The sequence below is a fragment of the Rhea americana genome, unplaced genomic scaffold, assembly GCF_003343005.1.
Source record: "Rhea americana isolate MKP2758 unplaced genomic scaffold, rheAme1 scaffold_86, whole genome shotgun sequence".
Lineage (NCBI taxonomy): Eukaryota > Metazoa > Chordata > Aves > Rheiformes > Rheidae > Rhea > Rhea americana.
Genome location: NW_028187044.1, coordinates 590,510 through 614,330, shown reverse-complemented (window position 1 = coordinate 614,330; position 23,821 = coordinate 590,510). Strand labels below are relative to the sequence as shown.

At 37.5% G+C, this 23,821-nt stretch overlaps 1 protein-coding gene across 1 annotated transcript in view; it reads right to left on the bottom strand.

Annotated features, from left to right (window-relative positions):
* NRG3 (neuregulin 3) overlaps positions 1-23,821 on the bottom strand; it is a gene marked incomplete at its 5' end in the record, with an annotated part of 396,892 nt that overhangs the window by 112,207 nt on the left and 260,864 nt on the right. The gene's annotated exons all lie outside the window — the stretch shown is intronic.

Sequence of the window (23,821 nt, the reverse complement as noted above, 5' to 3'; positions counted from 1 at the left end):
TTACCAGCTTAGATTCTGGGAATAGAGAGCATATTTGTGAAAAAGATATGCAAGTTATAAATACTCCCATCAGATCCAAAATGTAGTACAAATCCACAGTAAGAAGAAAATATAGCCATTATTTCAGAACCTCTCTTTACGCCTTTCTTCCTGAAGGGAGATCAGCTTCTCATTAGTCTTTGCCTATTTATACCACGACTGACGGGAAAAAACTGAATTCAGATCCTACAGCAGTGGTCACAACTTTTCAGCCAATGAAACACTGTTCTAGACATGTTTTTATAACATGTAATACGCAACGAAACATTGCCCACAGGTCACAGAAATATAAATCAGAAGTCTTCATATACTCAGAGAGCGCTGCATGCATTTTTCTGCCCCCAGTTACCAATTCCAAAAAAGTTGCCTCGCATCGAACAGGAACTCTTCTCCACAGCCTTGGGGAGACCTGCAATGCTTCATTTCAAAGTTTAACAACAACAAGATATTCTTGCCTTTGTGTCAGCATTTTCTATTAACTTCCTGACGGACGTTTGCACCTGCCTCATTTACTGTTACCCTATTAGGGGCGTAAAACCCTGTAGGTCTAAACTGGGGTCCGAGAGTCACGAAGTTGCTGTTCACATAGCCTAGCCCCGCAGAGGAGCGGGGGGCTGCTCGGCGCGAGCGGGGAGACCCCGAGCGGTGGCTCCCAGGACAGCGGTGCCGAGCGCACGCGGCGCTCCGGCCGGCCCCGCTGGAGCGGAGCCACCAGGACCCCCGCGGAGCGGACGGAGCCCGCGGCCCCGCTGGGGCGGCCCGGGCACGGCCGCGCTGCACGCCCCGCCGCTGTCCTTCCCGCGTGTCCTTCCCCCCGTCCTGCCCCGCGCCTAACGAGAAGAGAGGCCTGCAGCCGGCCCAGCGCACAGCTGAGCAGGAGGGTCTGCACCGCTTACTGGAGCGGTTTGATGGGGTCCAGGCAGTTCAGCGCTCGTGCCAGAACTGAGGGAGAAAAAACTGTGCCGCTCGTAGCTGCTGCAGCAGGCAGCCATCCGAGGGGGCTCTTCCGACCCTAACGGCTCCGGCAGGGGCCACGGGAGAACACCGGCCTGCAAGGGAAGGTAACGCAGAGTCCTGCAGGTTTACAGCGCCCTCCGTGCAAATCTCGCATCCCCGGCACCGACTGAACGCCACGCGGCCATGGCTCTGCTGCGCAGTCTGCAGATAATGATGGGGATGGGTTCATACTTTTACAAATGTGTTGGCTATCACATCAAACTATTAATTTTATCCTGACTGCATCATGTACATAGTCTGCTGCATGCTATTGCTTGTCTCCATCAGTGTAAACTGCCTGCAGTAGTCACCTGCCCCACAGGATGAGCCTAAGGTAACATTTTCACTTACCTGTACACTTGCATGAACACATCCAAAGAGGAATTTATTTTCAGAACAGAGGTGGTTGATTCTCAAAGAACAAATAACATCTTTTCATATAATAACCTAATCTTACACTAAGATAACAATGAATATGAGCATACATAGCCTGTATTTTAAATGATATCAAATGTTTCACTAGAAATAAAAAAGTGAGTCTCTTATTTTCCTTAACGAATGATTTTTGAAATCCAGAGACCAAGTAGTAGTATTAACTGTTCTACCAATATCACACCAAAGTTTAAACCTTTCTGATCAAGCCCTGTGAAGTGGAAGTCATGTGGAACATACATGCAACAATTATAATGTTAAAATATGACATAAGTTGCATGTAGGTAGCATCGTATAATCTTTGCTGAAGCACCTGCTATCTTTCCTATGTCAACAGATACGATAGGTGTGCTCACAGTATCTGCTATGTGTAAATGCTCTTAATTGGCATCACAYCTCTAAGAAAAAATAGTGAGATATTATCTAAACATCACAGTTGTGTCACACTCAAAAGTTCAGAGAAATTCAAGCGAGGTCATTAAATATGGTTATATGCAGTAGGAATGAAAACATTAATATTTATGGATGTATTAGAAATGTTTTGAGTAGTCAGAGAAATCTTGAGAAATATTTTGATACAGTCAAATGTTTCAGTAAGTGCATTAAATATGTCTTTGAAATAGAAAATGAAGCTAGGATAAGATATTGTTCATAGTGCACAGAAAGCTCAGATCTGCACGTGTCATTCCAAGGAGACACTTTTGCAGATGCTCTAAGCTACGTTCCCCCACAGAGAATCACTTTTGTATAATCTTAAGCGTTTGCGCTATACGGGTAGACTTGGGCACCTACTTAACTGCAGTGGGGAAAGGCTCTATAAATATCATTAACTAAACTTGCACCTTCATTGCAAAGTAAATAAGAAAACTGAATTGTTTACTTTGCATCCAGCTTTTCACCAAAGTAACTGCATCTGTCTAAAGACTAGACCAAAGATATCCACAAAACAGTATGAATGGAATGACTTAAGTTCTTCCAAACAAATAGTAGGAAAAGAGAATCACAGGTGAAGCTGATCTGCAGCTACTGAAGATCTTGAAAAAGTATATCCCCTAAATAACTTCTGTCAAAYTCAATCCAAGATTATTTTAGCTTGTGGTAATATATCACATCTTTCACTTGGTAATGTACTTTCTCCAAGATTACGTCTTCGAGATCACCAAAGGCAAACTACATTGTGCATTACTTTATGGAGTGTGAAAACATTTATCAAGAAACACATTTCTCATTCCGAGTGGTAAGTAATTGTTTTTTCTCTATTCTAATCTTGTGGAATGGAAGGCAGGCTTTCCCCTACCCTGCCTCGTTAAGGGAAATTCCGATTAGGTGATTGCTTCAGAATTTCTAGGAACAGTACAGTACTGCAAGTCCCTGGATTTAAAATGGGACATACTGGAAGAAAGTAAAGTGAATACAAGCAGTGGTGAAGGGGAATTGTATGTTATGGGAAGATGAAGAACACGACGTGTCTAAAAACAGTAGGAAARGGGAAGATATTAGAAAGAACCTACTCAGAGGAATACGCGAATGCCATACAGGGTTTGAGACTAAGAAACTGTTTTCATCACAGAAGTTTACATTTTCCCCAAGTACTTCCATACAGAGCTCCGYATCTCTATTTAAGTAAACTGTTTTAGCGCTCAAGCGATAGTAGTGCTCAGAAAGCCGAAGCGGCACCAGCAGTCCGTGCAGCGTACAAAAGATTATAACGGAGCGAGTCCTCTCCTCCCACAGTAGCGTACATCAATTTGAAAAGGGAGCAATTCCTTTTCTTCCCAAAGTCTGGTGATCGCATTACCTTTGCCTATGTGAAGGAGCATGCAGAACAGAGATTCTCTGCATGAAGTCCAGAATTTAGCAACCGCGTAAGATACAAGATACGTAAGATACTCTAAATAGGAATTTTGAAAATGGCACTTCAGTGACAGACTATATTAGAAGACAAAGCAGTTAATACTATACATGAGCAAAATAAATATATTCTGGGTCATAAGTGATTTGTGACCTTTAACAAATCAATTAATAGCACAGTGCCCAACAGCTGAACCTATATAAATCTATAATCTGATTTTAGCCTCATAAATTTCAGTAATCTGATTTAGATCTAATTAATTGTACCTATGAAAAATGAAAGTCAAGTATTTTGCAGTGTATCCAGACCAGCACATTTCCTTCCACTTKTAAAACTGTCAGTGGAATTGTCTTTTGCATTCAGCTTTCACCAAAAAAATTAATCTCAAAAATTCTATCACTTAAAATGATCCATCTCACAATTTGACTGGAATGCTTACATTAAACAATTTTCTCATGACACTACTAACAGCTGCTGTACTGAAACCTAATGTTTAGATACTAAGTAACAGTACATACAGCATCTGTTATTTATTCTCAAAACTAGGAATCACAGATCAAGGTACAGAAATATTTGAGTGGTCTATAAATGAACACTCCAACAAAATCCATAGTTCYATGGTCAGGCACTCACCAGGAAAGTCAGAGATTCACAATCATTTTTTGGTGCAAAAATGAATAATCAAAGAGTTGAACACCTGTGTCCTCTATATCCCAGAAATGCCATGATCAGTTGATGATGCTCTGTTCTAGGAGGGACCGTTCTTGCATTCTTCTTGAAATAATTCCGAGATATTCCATTTCATGACAAAATAGATCAGGGAAAAAAAAACGACAAAAAGGAAAGCTTCAACGGGATGGAGGAAAAAAAGTATTTCCAATGTAGCTTTTATCATGCCTGAGTGAGTGAAATAATCATGTGTCAACCCTTTGAAATAGTAGTGTTATCAAGTGGTATTTATACCCAATAGCGTTCRCTGTGAAATACAAAAGTAACATTTTAAATCCAAATTAGATAATTGCTACTGCAGACTTTCCAGAAACTGCAAGGATCAGGTGATAAGCTGTGTATTGAGCAGTGCGGATGGAGACAATTCTCTCTTTGCAAATCTTTTTCTGGAATTTCACAATGGAAAGACTTTTTCAAGATGGTAAGAATTTTAAAATATTGTTTCATAGTAGGTTTATGTAACAACTTACAAGCAAACTGTTAAAGGAACTGTTTTTTTTAATGGCGAGAATGAATGTGGGTGTTGAACTGCAGGAGCCCAGACAGCAAGTGGTCTGTTCTCTGCAAGTACACATGGCAAAAGACAACACAAGTGAGGAGGAGGACGGGTGACAGCCCCTAATACAAAACCAGTTACAAGAGTACACCACAGCAATAGAGGAAACTGGCCTGCATTGACCTGTTTTTAATGTTGGAATATATGTAATTGAATAAAGCTTAATCCCTTCCTAAAATGAAACACTGGACATGAGAGCTATATTATAAAAAGTGCATTTTTTCTTCAGTAGTTGCTATTAGAGATTTAACACATCTATCTCACCACAGTCCAACACATTATTTAGAATATTTTTAAAATAAGCTTCTTTCTAGCCAGCTCTATCTGGCCTTCCTCATCCAAGGAAGAAAAAATGTAGTTAYTTTGTAAGCAGTTTTTAAAATGCACTAGCAGGATCGACTCTCTTAATACAGACTCCAAGTCTCAGTTGTGGTAACTGCATTAAAACCCTTAAAATAATTGTATATGGTCACACGCAACCACGAAAATCCAGCATCTGCTGCTGCTTTGTATCACCATAGCAAAGTAATGAAACAGCCAACTCATCTAGTTATCCAGTATTTACAGTGTCAGTAATGAAAGCAGAACAAACAAATGCGAGTTTTCAAGCACCCTTGGTTACATGATCCCTTCTTAAACATAACTAGCCAAAGGCTTTTAGCACCAAGAAACTAAAATGATACTTGTGGTGCAAATAAGTGTAAATAGAACAGTTATTAAAAGGTATTTTTAGATAGGTGGATAACCTGCTTTGAAACTCTGAATGCATTACTCAACTAACAAAAGCAGTAGTTTTTCACAGGCAGTAGATTTCAGAAAGATGTCAATGATTCACAGTACTCAGTCTCACGAATTACTTCAATGAGCCATTCACAACATAGGTAACAAAAAAGACATCTCTCATTTTTTTAGACTATCTTCTTCATCTAGTATTTCTAACGAGTGGCATAAAAATCCTGTGAAATTTACCTTCAGCCCTGTTCACCCTTGTCTCCTGATGGATGAGTAGCAGATTTGTCCCTCAACCCATACTTAGGTTAAACACGTGCATCTCTGCGCACATCAAACTTCTCAGTATTCCGTGCATAAACTTCCAGYCCCAAAGGTCTACATCAGGCACAAACTACTAACTAAAACTGAACTTGATTCACTTTAAAGTATAAATTTAATTAAGCTAAACCAAAATGAATGCAAGGTGTGAGAAAGAAAGAAAGAAAAAAAAGAAGAAAAAAAGAGAAAAAAGAGATGTTCCCAGTAGGGATAAGGCAAAGAAACAATTCCTTGGACAGAAGCATGAATCCTCCAGAKGGGAAGGCCAGGACACAGACTGTTTCGCTAGTTCTTATCACTGAAAGGTAGCTCAGCAACAGCGTAGCCAAAGACATTTGCAGGACTGCTTTATTCAGACACCACGGAGCACACAGTCAYACTGTGGCACAAAACACAGACCAGCTCTGTAACAAAGCACAGGTAAAAAATTACTTGTTTTGAAGCTCAAAAGCAACTAATATAAAGCTTGGGTAAACTGGCCATGTAAGTTTGAAATAAGAGAGCCTCACTGATAAGAGAGCACATCACAAAAGTGATACGGCTKTAAGCCCGTTCCCTGCTCTCCCTTCTAATCCCTTCCAGAAATGCCACCGCTCCTTTTTCAACCTGAGCACGCGCAGCTGCCTGCTTCCTTCCAGCATCAAGAGCATCCCCCAAGGGCAAGGGAAAGCTTTTTGGTCTCTCCCTGTTTCATTGTTATGACTAAAATAGATGTATGACAGGTTTTGGAAAGTAAATTAACAATTAGATTTACACAGAAGAATTATTATATTTGAATGTTAATAAATGTGCTGTTTGGAGAGAAAACAACAGGATTGAACGTAAGTAAATTGAAATGGTTCTGGGAAGAGCTTTTCCTTCCCCTTTGCTTTCCCTTTCCTCTTCTTCCAGGTCTGTTTAATAGATGTGGGTGCTTCTAAATAAAACTTGATTTATTTCCTATTTTTCTGTATTAATTCTTTTTAGAAACTGCATTTCAAATCCATCACTAACTTACTGTCAATTTTATGTTATTAAATATTGAGATTTCATTTTAAGTGTAATGTCAACACTGAAGTAAAAAATAAAAAAGTGAATTTGTTTGCATGATTTTCTCACAAAGAAAAAAAAATATCGCCGCATTTAGGAAATAAAAAAAATTACAATTACCCACGATCACAGAGTAGTTGCTTTTTATGTTGCTAAATTCAACCATGCTTCTTTATGCAATTTAATCCTAGACTGGACGTGAATCTTAATCTATTTTCTGTAAACTATTCACCATCTTGATTTGTGATGGTTCACCTACAATCAGAGTGCTCACATGGATGTGTGTATGCAGCATATTCACCTACGCTCATGACATTAGATCTAATTCCCATAAAGGGATCTACATGAAAGGAGATGGAGGACAGAAAATTAAAATGAGGACTGTTGAAAAACGTAGTAGATTCTAGCCACCAGCTGAACACAATCAGCACAGATAAAACCAGATTAAAAAAAAAAAGTCAAGTTTTATTACATGTCAGTTATATTTAGCAAGATCATACTGGCTTTGTAAAAATGTATTGTAGAAACTGGTGTTTGTGAGTATTTGCAAACACTGCCATTAGTCTACAATTAGAAACTGTTTACTTAAGATCCTGCTATACTTCGTTAAGTTGGGAGTACAATTRAATTTTCACTAAAAAAGCACTTGAAATAAATCATACTAAGTCATTGACAATCATTTAATACGAAAATGCCTTTGAGAGTAAGTCTAAGTATATTCATGAACTGCCCAGCACTAATTTTGAAGACAGAGACATTGTTACCAGATATCCAGTACCACTGAAGTTTCTCTGGAACTTAAATCAACAGAGAGCAGCTCACTGATTTCAATGATCTTCCAGTTGGGCTACCAGAACAAACCAAAGTGTCAAGTTCTCCTGGCAGGGCAGAGACTTCCTAACACTCTCATTTTAATCTGCAGTACGGTAGATATTAAAACAGAGCCAATTATCTGCTAACTGAAAAACACAGACCAGACACTAAGGCCAATTTCTAAAATTTTAGCTCAACTATTCTTTCATTTCCAACCCCAGATCCATGAACTGAATCCTACTATTTTGGGCTATTACTAAGCCTGCCTTTTTCTAACAATGACTGTAAAAATACACTGGGGTAGCAGGCAAAATGGGAAAATGATGCTCACTTAYTTTTGTATTTGGTCTCAATGTTCAGTGCTCTCAGTCTGAATAATAATTTAGATGTACTAAACATTTTTTGTTTTAAAAATTCTATCAGTAAGAGGGAAAGGTTACTTACAAAGTAATAGTATCAAAGAAAATCTTTCTTTAGGGGATCCTTTCTGAAAGCCATACTATCAATGATTTGCTCCTAAACGAGTTTTGCATTTTTGGTATGCATTGAAGATGCCCTTTTCTTTCACACTCACAGTAGCAGCAAACTCAATTCTCTGCTAAAACACTAAGTTTCATGCGCAGTAACATAAATTACCTTCTTGAAAATAGTCTTCCAGAACCCAGAATAATCTCCACCTCAAAAGACTGACTTACTGGATAATAAAGGTTTTGTATCATGGTTTGAACATTTTTTATTTTTTGAAGACTTTGCAATCTATTTTGTGACTGACACAAGGAATGCATTTGGCTTTTTCTTTCTTTTCTAAAAGAAATAGGGTTGACTATTGTGTAAAGAAATAATACTTTTTTTTTTTTTTTTAGAGAATGGACACAATCAGCTTAAAATTCGCCCTTCTGTCAATTTTCTTTTCAAATCTTGCAATTGGTAAAAGCAAAATAACTAGCACAAATAACCCCAAAGGATGGAGATTAGACTGAAAAGTCAGCCAGTGAAGGAAGAGGAAAGCTTTTTCTATAGCATTTACCCTGGAACCAGGCTAGCTGAAACGCTAACATCAATAGAGAAAGTGAATCAGGCTTCTCTTTTTTACTCATCACACTTCTCATTTCTTTTCTGCAGTGTGTAAATGGTCAGCGCACCTCTCTGAAATAAGGAGGTGCTCTTATGCTATTCCTGCAGATGTCATAGATTAAAGGTCATATCCAGCAAAACCCACACCCTTGCCTAGATTTAGATGCCTCCATTCTTCCAGGACCATTCAACCTGTGAGAAGCTAAATGGGGATACTTTAGTGAAATCCGGATTCTCTAAATCCTCTGTAGGCACCTCTGGACTAAACGAGACTTTACGGACTCAGGAATTCTGTGTATTTGACCTAAATGTCTGTCCAAGGTTACATAGAAACTATTAAATTATTGTTTGTCTCCTGAGCTGGATGGTTTTCTTTCTCTGTCAGTCATGAAAGGCAGGAAAAAACCTGATGAGAAAGAGGTGCTGGTAAAGCCATTCCAACAATCCAGACCCATGGCAGCACCTGAACTAAGGCGCTTTCCCTGCACAGCAGAACAGGTTTTTGATTTGAAGGWGTTCCCTTAAAAATATGTTTCATATACTTAACCAGTACACACAGACCACGGAGAACCAGTGGTTCTAGACTACAGCATTTATTTAAAACTCAGGTTAGATTTTGTATTCTGAGAYACACTTCATGTAATTAGTTACTTGGTATCAAGTTTATTTATAGCATACCACATGCACAGGTCAATGTTTCAGACTAATACATATGCTTTAAGCTATTCACATGGATGAGAGTTATCCTGATCCACTGAAGACAATTAAACACTCAAAGAAAAAGTTTTCCCTTCATTTTCTGAAGAGATAAACCAGGCAGAACTCTTATCATATGCATAACACCTAACTTCAAGTGACAGCTTAGCAAGTTACTGTGTAGTTTTGTTTTAGTAATCAGACTTAAAGAAATCTGTATTAATTTTTAGTGTCGTAAAAGTTCGAGAATTTGAAGAGGGTATAGTTACAAGATACCAAAAGGCAGCTGGAATGAAGCGATGTTCTCATGAGGTCTACTCATGTTGCTGCTAGGATGAACTCCATGATTTCAAGATATGACTTCCTCTCCTGTCCTCTATACTACACTTTCCATCATACATTTTAATAATGAAATATCCAGTGGAAACCTGTGTAATTATTTAAATCTTTAAAAAAAGGCAGATGCTTAACCTCAGTGCTGAATAAGCCCTTAATCGTGTATGCCTTCACCCAGTAGGAACTGGTCCATAGCTGTTATCACACCTATTGTGTGCATCAAATCCTGTTACGTACTTTTAAATCTATATAAATAAATATCTTTTAGTTATGGTTGAACTAGGATAAACTCCATGATTTCAATATATGATTTCCTTTCCTCTCCTTTATACCACATTTTCCAGCACGTATTTTAACAAATGAAATTTCTAGGTTTCATGTCCCTTGCTTCCTTTCTATTGGAGGACGCTCTTTCAGTAAGACTGCATTCAGGAACCATGAGAGTGCACTGCAATGATTAGAAAGCAGACATCCCAGGATCACCCAGCTTGTTCAGCAGCCAACAGAAATGAAGTATTTCTCTTCCCATTCCTAGCTCAGTAATGTGGAGTGGCAGTCTACTGCGCTACAGAGAAAATTTCAAACAGGATAGAACTGCACTAATCTGCTGCAAAAATTGTGGCGAGAAATACGAAGACACCACAGAAGTATTGACAAACATTAAGCTCTTGAAATACTTAAATGGATAAGAAAGCTAGAAGGAGCAAAAATATAGCTCATCCTTCTGAAATTAAAACTAGATTAAAAAAAAAAAGTAGTTGAGAACTTCTGCAGAGCAGGGTGAAGAAAAGCACCTTAACTCCTACTTTTCATAATGAAAGTGATTTTGGAACTAGTTTTGGATTACTGGAAAAATAATTAAGATTCTGCAGTCCATGGTGACAAGGACAAGGTCATGCTCTCCTTATGCTAGATCTGTTTAAATCATTGTCCCAGTAGCCTTATCCTTGCTTATACTGATTAGAAAAATCAACACATTTTTTTCACAATAGAAGTTTTGATCATTAAAAACACTACTCCAAATAGAATAAAAATATCTTCGAAAAATTTTTTTGAAAGATAATATTTGAATTGTCTTGATCAATATTTTACATTTTTAGAATTTCAATTTTTTCATGCAAATGTTTAGCTGTTGTAACCTTATATTAACTCTATTTTTTTCAGAATGAAAAAAGTACTTTGACATTTCAGTGAAATTTCAGAGAAACTATTTTTGAATTAGGAAATCTGTCAAGTCCAAACACTTTTTTCCAATCTTAATTCTCTTCTTATAAATATACTTTTATGATAAAAATAGTTTGCCAAAGAATTTCTCACCAGTTCTTGAAATTTTCATTCTTTTGAGAAAAAGGATTATAGACAATAATGTTAGGATGAAAAAAGTCAGAACCATTTCAGGACAACTGAAWCTTAACCTTTCTTAAGACTACCACCCATGGACAAAAACATAAGCCATGCCTTTCATATATACAGCATTGATTTAACTATAATAAAAATCATATATATATTTAATGTGTACATGTGTTGAAATTACTCTGTACTATGAAACAGAGTGTGGAACTTACTGAAAGCCAAATTCTAAAGCCCTAAAATCAAGGAAACACCTGAGGTCAGAGGAGTGGGTAAAATCTGAGTTCAGAAGTTTGACTTAAGTGTATTGGCCCCTTGAGAAACCAATGTTGAAACAAGGATTTTACAGCCAACTGCATAAACCGAGTCCTGAGCGCCAGTTCTAGCTCTAGGACCTTCAAATGCCACATTCATTTCAGCAGAGCAGGGCAAACATTTCGCAGAACCTTTCTGCAGCAACCCAGGGAGTCCCTGTACTCCAGAACTGCAACTCCAGCCTTCTCTYCTGCTTTTTGAAAAATTATTTTATTGATGGCCTGTTCCAGCAGCAAGCTGCCACTTCCTTCTCCTTCTAGCATTTCTCCGCAAGTTCATCTCGTATATCCACACCATACCATTATATCTATGCCAGCAGTTTGACCTGTTCCGAGTACAGCACAACACAACAATGCTTCCTCCCACAGCACTTTGTTTTTCACATTTAACTAAATTGAAAGACCAAGACAAACCTTCCCATTTCACCCTCCATTACTGAAAGGAAARAAAAAAATCCCTCCTCCTCCTCAACAGACTTCAATCCACAAAATATAGTAGCATTAGAAACCACTAACTGTCTTGGAATATCCAGCAAGTCAAATGTTTAACCAACTAACTGAGCAATCCTTTCTCTGCTACTTTGAATGTAACCAACCAGGAAAAYTGAAAAGCTTTAATAATCTTTTTCCACAATATACCTCTACTGTGTGCTGATTTACTATGGATGACAAATGAATACAGTCTTTCGTTATCTATGGTGTTCCTTAGCTATGAGAAAGCTTTTCCAAAAATTGGAAGTGATTTCACACTGTATTCAAAGCCTCATGCAGCTAAGGCACAGATGAACGCAACATTCAATGCTTGAAATACGAATGAAAATGAGACCTTTGCTTTACATTGCACACACACAAGACTGCCATCGATAAAAGCTCTTCAAAATTCTTCTTGAAAATAATCTTTCAGGGGATGGACTCAGGCAGGAAAGATGTTCAAAATCAATAAAGAAAAGACTAAAATAAGTTGAATTTGTAGACACTGTCACAGCATTCAGTAGGAACCTACCTCATCTTCAAGTGGCCATTTGCTAAATATAGCGACTATGACAGTGAGTGAGTCAATCCTCAAGAGAGATGCAAACTCGTTAGTAAGTAGAATATCTGATTCTCTGGGTGTTTTATTCCAGTTTCCTCCCCACATACATTGCATGCTCAACACTAAAGTCTTTTGGCCAGGTATTTAATAAAAGCTCTGACTTTTGCTGAGAACTTCCAAACACGTTTTGTATTTTGTTTGCTTATTTCYATATTGTAGAAACAGAGGCAAAAACACTCAGAGAAATGCTATTTCTGAGGTATTTCAAGCCCAGCTAGAAGTGCAAAAGATCCTTTAATTATCATGAAAAAAAAACACGCAGGATTTGCAGCAGTCCAGCCACACAGATTCAGAAACATTTGCTAGGTTTCAGAGAAATATTCTTTTTTATCTTTTGGACAAATTTTAAAATGTGCATAGAAGCTCACAATGTTTGTCCAGGAAAAATGGTTATATGGAATAATGCCTGTCACAGGCTTCTCTCCCAAACAGCTCAAGGTCGTGGATAAATGCTTATCCACAGGAACAGAGTGCCTCCATCAGACACTCAAAACCTCTGAGTAGTTCAGGAAGGTATTTGTTTTATTCTGTGTCTACCGCTGCAATACAAAGAACTCATATGCAAAAGAACAGAGAGAGCTGAGCACACAGGAAAGAATTAAGCATTAAAGGCAAATTGAAGTCTGCTGTCTTGTACCCATGAGTTATGGTAAGCAGTCTTTGATATTATTTATCACCATATGCGCATCAAATAAGATGATCTCAGATCTAACATAGGATTAACATATGGAGATCCCTGTAACACAGGCATTCACTAGCTAGCCCATAGCACTGTTACCAGAATTCACATAGGCCTTGAGAGGAACCATACCAGCAGTTGTTCTTCTGACCTAAGATGCATTTAATTTTGTTTGCCAGGGAGGTCTATGCTCCAAGTCTTCTCAGATTCCCGAATTTTAATTTGGGAGTTGGTACCCGATTTGGAAAGAATAATCAAAGCTGCTCTAGAGGTGCTGGTTAAAATGCCTTTAACTACCGACAGATGGTCTACACAAATGATGCCCTCTCACTTTATGGCATGAAACAAAAATGCCTCTGCTACCATATTTTATATGGTCAGCATACATTTCACTTTATATACAAGAACAACTTTACATGTGAAATAATTGCCTAATAAAGACCAAATAGATAAAAAATTTCAAAGTAACTCTTAACATATCAACTTCTGATAATTTCTGACTGCAATATTTCTACAGCTGTTTTTAATAGATAACCTCTAAGTAGGTTAGATAACCAGAATCAGTGGTATGCAGCAAATAAGGTGAAATTCATGTTGTTCTATGTTCATTTTAACACTTGCCCAACATGCAGAGCTGTTCTGTCATCTCTACTGATAGAGTCATCACTACCCATTACGGGTTCACACACAGGAATTCAGTGCTTATTGTATTTCATGGTTACTTGCATGCAGAAAGTAGTACAGTCAGGACATGTTAACTCATYGGCTTTCCTGCAGCTTATGTAAAGAGGGAAGCAGAAACAGAAATGTAACTCAGAGACAAGGAAGCTCCCTAGAATTATGTCAATATTTACAGCACTAGTACAGTACAGCACTACAGAGGAGATTAAGTCTTTCTAGCAGTTCAGCTCTGCGAAGTGCCAAACTCTTACCCTCATGTATATAAAGTGCTTAACTTCAAGTAAATAGAAGCTATGTGAAAAGTAATTAGTCACTGAAGAAAATACTGCTCAGAGATGACCTGATATCTTATGATTTAAAGCTGACAATTTTCATCTAGTGTTAATACCATTACAAAAAGTAAGTTTTCATCTAGTGTTAATATTGTTATAAAAAGTAACCAGCTGCACCAAACAAACTACTCTGGCCYCCTCCTCCAAACCTAGCAAAAATCAAGCCTTTCAGAAACAGTTATTACTAACAAATGTCAGCTGCAACAGATAGCACTGATCTACCTGCTGCCACAAAATATTAGTCATATACAGACGCTTGCTTGATTCCAATTTCAAAATAAAGGGGGCTGATGGTGATCATCAGGAAAGCCATTATGTTCCATCAGAATTAAGCTCCGACAAGATGTCTCTGTGAAGTCTGAAAAATACATTTTCTTCTCCTGAATTCCTAATCAGCTGAACTCAACTGTGTGTTCCTGATAGTCTCTTACAAATTCAAGTCAAAGAAAAGCCACACAGCTTGTATTATCTCTAGATAGTGCTACCAAATTCTTACTGTYTCGTACACACAGAAAGAGCAGAACAGGTCATTCTGATCTTATTTTTTCTTATTTCCAAGAAAGTAAACAATAAAAAACAAGTATAAATCCTTTATGGGGAAGAAAGCAGAGGATGTCTGCTACACAGCTCTGTTTCAGAAGCCACATGGATTTCTTCTCGTATGCCCTTCAGCCATTCACATAACGTCACTGCCACTCAGGTCACTTCTGTACCATCAGCACGGCAGGGCATCTTTATCTCAGCTGGAACATGGTGAGGATAAATAATCAAAAAGTGTGCAATAACGGTGGCAATGGGGTTCGGTTTAGCTCAGTTGGTCAGAGCATGGTGCSAGTAATGCCAAGGTCACGGGTTTGATTCCCACATAGACCACTCATTTGGGGGTTGGACTACATGATCTCTAGAGGTCCCTTCCAACCCTACCAATTCTATGATTTTAAATCTAATATAAAAATCTATCTTTGTTGTACTCTGTAGAAAGCAGAAATCTTGCATTGCCAAGCTTTCTTGTTCATTCAACTTGTTTTTCTTCAGTGGAAAAAAAMCTGATATTTACTTTCTTTTAAATGAAACTATAGAACTATATATAGAATAAGTAAGGAAAACTAGAACGTTCCCATTTCCTTTGTCTTTTTTTCTTTTCTTCTTTAAAAACTTTTAAAATRTATATTAATATATAAGTAACAAAAAAGCAAAGCTTAAGATTCCAATCTACTTTAAAGCAGATGCGAGTTCCTCAGAAACATGGCACRTAAATATCTTCATCTCCACACTGATGGAAAGGTTCCTCCCCCTTTGAAGCTCCAGAACAGTCAGAAGGGAGGAAAAGGCTTCTCTGAATGACCTCTGAGCCTGTACGATGAACAGCGACTTTTGGGGTATCAGCTAAACTACATATATGCAAAGGCTAACGCAGATACGCACATCTGAAGATATGCCTACTGTTTTTCTTTCAGCTGCAAGTGCTTTTTCATTCTTCCTCCTTTGTTAGGGTCTTAATAATTCAAGGAGACCCAGACAGACTCAGAGGCTAAACTCTCCAGCTCGATTTGGAACAGGTCTGAGAGCACACTACACCCCAGAAGTATTTCACCAGTCCAGACTGAGAAAGAATACTCAGCAACTTCCAGAGACTGACTTTTCACCAGAGCACCCCAGCAATGCAAACCACAAATACTGAAGCCTGGGGTTTTAATGGAAATACTGCAGCCTGGGATTCTTGGGGTTTTAACGGTAGATGTACACTCTGGATGCCCAACAAGCATGCTGAAACCAAGGTGCCTCTGCATTTGATCCAGTCTTCAGCAAGTCTAATAGATGGCAATAGTACCGTAATAAGTTAAGAAGAGTTACAATTCACTGTCAGTCCATCTGGTAACCCGTGTCAACCTCACCCCTCTACCTTCTCATGAGACCTTGTTGCCTGCATCAATTCTATATGTATCTGAGAAACTGAAGGTTTTGTTGTTTAAACCGTAATTTTAAACTAGCTTATTCAAATATTGCTTATATCATGGTACAGTAGCATAGAGCAGTAGCAGCACAGATTCTGCTCAAGTATTTTCTGAGCTTGGTAGAATTTGTTAGTTGTGTTTCATGATGCAGCAATTATCTTTTTAGGAATATCCGAGCCAGACAGTTCAAGGTTAGCCTGGACATCACTACATTCATTTTGTTATAGGCTTTTCTAAATAACACATTGCCATCCTTGATGTTGTCACACTATTCTTATCTACAGTACTACTCTCTTTATGCTAAGTAATAGTATTTATATAAAAAATGATTATTCAGAAGTTACATCAGTCCTCCAGTGAAATATCTTTACCCCAATTTCGTACGTGGAATATAGATCTAGTCACGTATCAGCCACAACAGGATTTATTATTCTACAAATTCCTTGTCATTGTAAGTTAACAATCCCTCTAATGAAGCTGATTATTTCTTTTCCACTGCTATGTATTTAAAAGGTTTTTTTTAAACATCAGTACATAGATCAGAAAATCCCAAATGTGCTGGCTTGCTTTCTACAAATACCAAATAGCCTTTTCCTTTTTGGTTGTCTTCACAGCCTTGCCGGTTTATTTTGTGATAAGATGCTCATGAATATATATATTTTTAAACTAACTGTGTTGCTAAACAGAAAAAAATCCTCTAGAAAATATCTCACCATGTTTTGTTATTGCCCAATGTGTTGGCTCTTCCTGTTAGGAGTATCTCCCTCTTCACTCCCCTCCACCCTCAACCCTCTTAACTGACTTTTTCTAATACATCAGATCTACATCAGATCTAAACTTTGATTTGAATTCTGTCCTACTAAAGCCRATTTATGCTATATTTCACATACAAGACAACATTTATGTTCTGAAGCATGGAGAAAGAATAATACTAATTTTACAGCTAGGCTACTCCATTTCCACGGGGAAAAAAGGTAAAATCTGGTAATAGAGTAATGCCTTATTATGTCCATTGGAGAAGCTAAGAAAACACAGTTCTCCAGCCCCAGCATGTGCCTACCAATTACTTAGTGGGGAAGAGAACTCTTTCTCAAAATATCTGACTTTGAAAAAAATTTGAAAGAAACTGCAAAGATAACCAGTTTAAAGCAAGTGAGAGAATTCATGTACTTTTAGCTTAAACAATCTTTTAATTTACCTCATAGGAGCTCGAGTTCAAGATATATAAAGAGTGCTACATCAACTGCACTCAAATCTGGTGTCCCTCTCAATCTATTTTGTACTGAATAATCATTAAGCATTCACATGGGATTTCCAATAAAATGACTTCAGTCAAATTGACAAAAACAAACAGTACCCTGATGTAGTAGAGGCTAACAGCAGTGTGAACAACTTAAAGCTACCACAAGGGCTAACCATTTTAAATCTTAAAAATATCACTAAGGAAGACTCCCACTGGTATCCTTTCCTTTCATATGCTTCACAAACCTTTTAAAGATTGTATTGCTGATATTTCCTAAAATCCACATTCTCCATTAATTTGCTTTGTTTCTAACACTCCTCTAGAGTTAATTAAAAAACCATGAACTAAACCAGATATATGGGGGACAAATGTCAAGCCAAATCTGAGCCAGGCACCAGCATTTTAAAGTCTCAGGTTAATGTAATCTAACGTGATACATGAAGTTATGTACTTAATTTTCTTAGTGTTATGTAGTCTAAAAGTTACATACTAATGTTCTTAGTCATTTTGCCTGTCAGCACTGATTTTTTTTTAATTAACTTAAGCAGACTAATTACAGAATAGCAGAAGAGAATCAAAGAAATAAACAAACAACATAAGGGTCACCAGAAAGAACTGCTTTCTTCCACACCTTCCTGAAGTTTGCTTTCAGAAAACCAAGGCCTCCATCCCTCCCCCATTCTCTCCAACTTGTTGTAGTTATTTTTCAGCAGTCCATATACTTTGGAAAGATATGATCACATTCCAGTTTTCTTCTTTATTTCATAAAGACTGGGTTCATTCTTATCTGTTCTACAGAAATGTTGTTTAGTCTTAATGGTAAAAGTGTTCACTTTTGAATTAACTGAATTATCAATTATTTTGATAAATTATCCTCAATGAAGTAACTGTTTTGTTCAATGTATAACAAAGAATTTAGCAGATAAAATGTAACAGGGTATGTTTAACAACATTTGTCAAAAGTTATATAACCCTCTGAAGTGTCCTGAACATCTACATAACCTAGACCAATCCATGTCTTCAACTCTCAAAAATGATTTCTGATCTTTTAGAAGAATACCACCTATGAAATTTCACCTACGAAGTCAAAACAATGTTACCTCTGTATGATGATTAAGTGATTGGAGCACCTGACCTATGAGGAGAGGCTGAGCACGCTACGTTTGTTTTATCTGAGGAAAACAAGGCTCAGAGGGGATATTATCAATAATTATGTGGCATGGGGATGACGGAGCCAGACTCTCCTCAGTTATGCTCAACAAAAGGACAAGAGTCAATAGGCACCAACTAGAATACAGGAGACTGCTTAAACTTAAAAAAAAATATTTCACTGTGAGAGTGGCCAAGTACTTGAAAAAGTTGCCCARACACGTGGAGTCTCCATCCTGGAAGATAATCAGAACCTGACRGGATAGCATCCTGAGCGACCTGCTCTAGTTGACCTTGCTTTGAGCAGAGCTCAGACCAGACCATTGCCAGAGGTCCCCATCAACCTCAGTGGCTCTGTGATGAACAAAAAGATCACTTCTCAGAGTTAAGAGGGTTCCCACAGTAAAATAAACACCCAAAATCTCCACGTTGTTATCCTTTCCAGTGAAGTAGAATTTTCCAAAGCTCAATACGATTGCTAACATAATCAGTTGGCGTTATAAGAGGCTGAATGACAGATGAGAAGAAAACAGATTTCTATATCCAAAACCAACATTCCCTGCTTTCTAAATGCATGAGTCACAGAAAATCAATCAAACTGGCTCTTTTCCTTAAAGAAAGATCTAGGATCTATAGTGTCTTCTCCCCATGCTCTGAAGCTTGAGGTCTGGTTTAATTTCCCTTTCAAAGCAACTCACCTAATCTAGAACTATATTTAATACAAAGAATAAATGACATAAATGACATACATGAGCTGATTATATTCTAGTTTCCTTTTTCCTGCTTTTGTTTAAAAACATTTCAAGACTTTTGACCTTTCATCTCATTGAATGATACAGTGAATTGCACCATCCAAAGACAAAAAAGAGGAAACAAAAGCTAAATCAGAGGCAAAGGATTGTGTCCTTGTTGAAAGCATTTTATAACAAAGCAAATGCTTATAAAAACAAGAAATCCTACTGAAGCCTAGCTGATGCAAACTGTACTATTTCAACTATCAAAAAGCCCCTGCCAAAAATGGTATCACTGTAACACAGACTTGTAAAACATTATTTGCACCTACTTTTCAACAACCTGTTAAAAGCTTACTGTGATTGAGACACTTCTTTCAAACATCACCGGTAAGTTCTTTCTGTATGTTCCAGCTGTCTCAGTATACATAGCTGTAGATTTTAGAAAAGGGAGAGGCTTCAGGGACTCATAAAAGTGAAGCAGTTCTAGTTAGATTAGAGTAACAGTAAAGCAAAAGTATTTGTAAAGCTTGTTGTACATAAATGAACTTATCCAAGTCTTATGTCTTGAAGAAATATGTAAACAAGACAAAACTTTCTCAGAGAAAGTGGAAATCAAAATAAGAACTAGCCATGGGACTTCTACTCCAAAGTAGAGGCCCAATCTTTTTTTCATTAGCTTTAAAAACAAGTATCCAATGTTATCTTAATGATACAAGGAGAATGAAATTTACTGYCCAGCCTTTCTATTGCTTCTGTATTTCCAGTAAGAAAGAGTATCTTTGCAGTATCTCTAATTCCTTTTCCACTCACAGGTTTTCATAAGAGGAGGACAAGTGAAGAGACAGAGATAGCATGTGATACCATCCAGGTTTTATCCAGTTTTATCACCCCCTACTGCTCATCTGTTTGTGGCTAAAGATGAAGAATCACAACTAAAGGTGGACTAAAAGCAACTGGAATAATTATAGCTCTTTTCTGCTAAATTAAAACTTGCCTAATAGTCAAATGTGAACATAATGCAAGTTTTCCTCATGTGTCATCTGCATTGCATAAAGCACAGAATCTATTTTTCATGCCCAACTCCTTGTCACGCTTCTAAATTTTTTTAAAACCACCCTGACTTCCAGCCACTGAAACTGATACTACTCAACAACACAGCACAATCTCAGTAACTTTTAGGAGTATGAACATTATTGTCTCTTTGCTTTCTAATTCCCTTATCTGCTTTGCACCTATTCTTCCCTTAGCCAGCCTACTCCAGATATTTAAGCAACCCCTACACGACCTAACATTTGCCTAATGCAATTTTAAAAGGACAACATTGCCCCTGAAGCATTCTGTTCTATTTATTGATATAACCACAAAAGCTGCCATCTGGTGGTAGGATTTCAGTTAATTAAATCAATATTTCAAGATATCTGGCCATCTGGTAAAATGATAAAACTTCCTTGCTATGGCAGAGARGAAATACACACAACTGAGCTGCATGTACTTAGAAATAAGATACCTCTTGAATGAAAACAGTTCTTTACCCTTGCAGCTTTCCTGATAAGCAGTCCAGTAAGTCCTAAGCCTTTAGCATCAGCAAGGCCAAGCAAACATCACTGTAATGCAGGCAGTATTCAGGCTATGGCCTTGACTTTTTGGCACACCAAGACCATTCTAGTTAACTTCAAAGTCTGTAGTTGAGATGGACAAGTCTCTCTAGGTGGAATGAAGACTAACAATTACAGCATGGTGGGGTCCCACACCTTTAACAGGAACATCCAGAGTCCTCTCCTCTTTCCTCTGGGACGGACCAGTTCTCTGAAAGATGTGGGAGATCCGAAGGACCAGGCCAGTTGAACCTGGCAAAGCTARAGAAAGAGGAAGGATGTAATCAAATCCTATGCACAAATTCTTACCTCTTTTCTGTCTCTGCTGTGACATTACAGCCTCACAGATTATCCCATACCCTGCAATGAATTAATTCCATAATTATAAAACCATTTTACAGATTTATTCCTCCTCTCTCAAGTTTCCAGAACCCAATGAAAACGCAAAGATTCAAGATGGATTCACCAGAACTACAGGCTCATCGTAATACCTTATCCTACAGTACATACATTATGTTGTGTGTCAAAAACTCTTGCTAATTAGACTAGATTTCCTTACGTGTTGCGGGGARGATCAGACTCTCTTCCTACTTCATATAAGTAACAGCCCTCTAACAAGCAAACTAACAAACTTAAGAAAATTAATTATAACTACAGAGCGAACAAAAATCTCATGTTTGATTTTTCTTTTTTATACATACTAACACTTTATATTTCATATTTTGGTTTGCTTGCTTATGCAACAACTTAGATCTCAGCAGACATGCATTTCACAACTATTAATAAAACATATGAAATATGTTGCTGTCTACAGTTTCATCTCCCTCTGTACTTGCCTGATTTTCTGCATTTTATACACCTGTGCTTTGCAAACACAGATCTTGYGGTGCTTTAATATACTTATAGATGCTCTAGCAGAAGAGGACAACTGTCATTTCCAACTATTTTAAAACAACAAACAGATGTAAGATTGCACATTACAAATAACTTCAGACTAGTAAGACACGACAACTTTTCCAAGACATTCATAAAAACAGCAGTGCTCTATTTTTTGTAATCCTACACTGTTCTAGGGTTAGAGTATTTATAATGATGCAGATACTTTACAGCCTACCTGAATTCTTCATCGTGCCTTAGATCTTTTCCTTAGCGATACAGCCTACAGGAACTACACAACTATTACACAATGCTGCCAGTAATAAGAATGCACATGGTCACAAGAGCCAGAGGTACTTTGTGATTCTTCTTTTTTTCTTCTTCTTTTATTCAGTAGCTGCTTTCGTGATTTAGCTGCTTGAATACCAACTTTGCCTACTTCAGTGATTTCTTTCAGCTTTGATTTTAAGTTCTGTGACAAAGTAACACTCCCAATAATTATCTTGAGTATACTCTGATAGGCAGTGAGATAGCAAGCTCACTATTAAAAAGAGACAAATATTTCAATGTAGAGCATAAGGCTAGAATATCAGTGTAATTTTCCAGATGAATTCAAAGGCCTTGGAAAGAAATCATGTACCTAACATGAGTATCATTCACAGTGGAAAATCCTTGGTAGATATGCCCTAAATTCTACCATTAGCAAGAGATAGAATGTGAAATGTTACATTTAGACTTGTCTCTGGGCATTTGTAAATTATTACTTGCTTGCTATTCTCAAAAAATACTTGTGCTTTATGAAAAGCATCATCTGGGCAAAATTTAATTTCTCTATATATCACTCCTAGTCAGTTACGATTTTCAGGTATAGATGTACCATATTCTTTTCTGACTAGAGAGGAATTCAAATGCAAACTGAACGCAAAATCCAACTGGAGATGAGGAGAACGTTCTCAGAGGAGAAYGCACTGTTTTCAATATCTCCCTAGAATTTCATTTGAGATCCAAGTCATTTAAGACTCCCCTGGATTACAGCAGAGCTTTGTATGCCTTAATATGATGACAGTTATGCTGTAATTGCAATAGACAGGTTGAATAGTTAATATTAAATTGGCATTTTTCCTGTGGAGAAAGAAATACCTTTCCCACAAGCATTTCTAAGTGAAAAACACAACTAGCTGTCATACACACACACACACACACACACACACACATATATATATATATATATGCATTTTTTGTTTTTAATATCACAAAGATTGTAGAAGAAAAAATCTCTCTTGTGAAAAATGCCAGCATGTTTCTGGCTTGCAAGCCCTCCAAGTGGCTGCAAATGATTTAGACTATTTTTGCTGTTTTACTGTAAAGGTATAAGGGGTAGGCTGATGAGAGCAAGCTAATCAGTTTCCTTATAAGAAAAAATAAATTATTACATCTGGCAGAAGGAGTGTTAAATTGAATATGCTCATATCCCTCGGACAAAAATTAGGTATTTGCGCTTACTAACAAATTCTGAGAATTTCATGTCCATCTTTGACTGCCATGAGGGTCACGTCTCAGTCCCTGTTGTTCTACTGTTCCTTCATTTTTCCAAAAGACTTTTTTCCATCAGCTTCCAGAAGCATAAAAGAAATCAAAACTTTCACAGAGCAAAATTCCTATCAATATGGACTGATCGAAATTTTAGCATCTTAGCAAAGCGAGGCTGATAACTCAGCTGATGATGAGTTCAGAATATCCAATCRCAAATAAAAGAAATACATGAATAACTCCTCTTTATCCACTGACAACACAGACTCATGAAAGTGTAAATCAGTCAAAATACTCATGTTTTAAATTTGAAATAAAGAGATATTTGGAGTGAAACACTGACTGTAAATGTTTGATCATTTCCCATTGCTGCTGCTATCAGTCTCTGTGGAATATCAGTTAGAAGTACCACTATCAGTATTTCTGTTTTGATGGCTATTGCTGAACTTTTGCAGTTTTATCATGAAACACTGGCTAACCAGCTACTTGCATACATGATGATATAATGCAAGTTAATTGGAAATGCAACGTCTGTTTCAGCTACATGTAGTAATGTTGTTCATGTCTCTCAGACTGAACGTTAACCCTTAATTCATGAATATGTTTTTCTCATTTTGTCTTTTAATTCCGTGAATGAGCTGAGTGCTCACAAAAGCACGTTATGAAAAACRCACAGCCAAATTCTGAT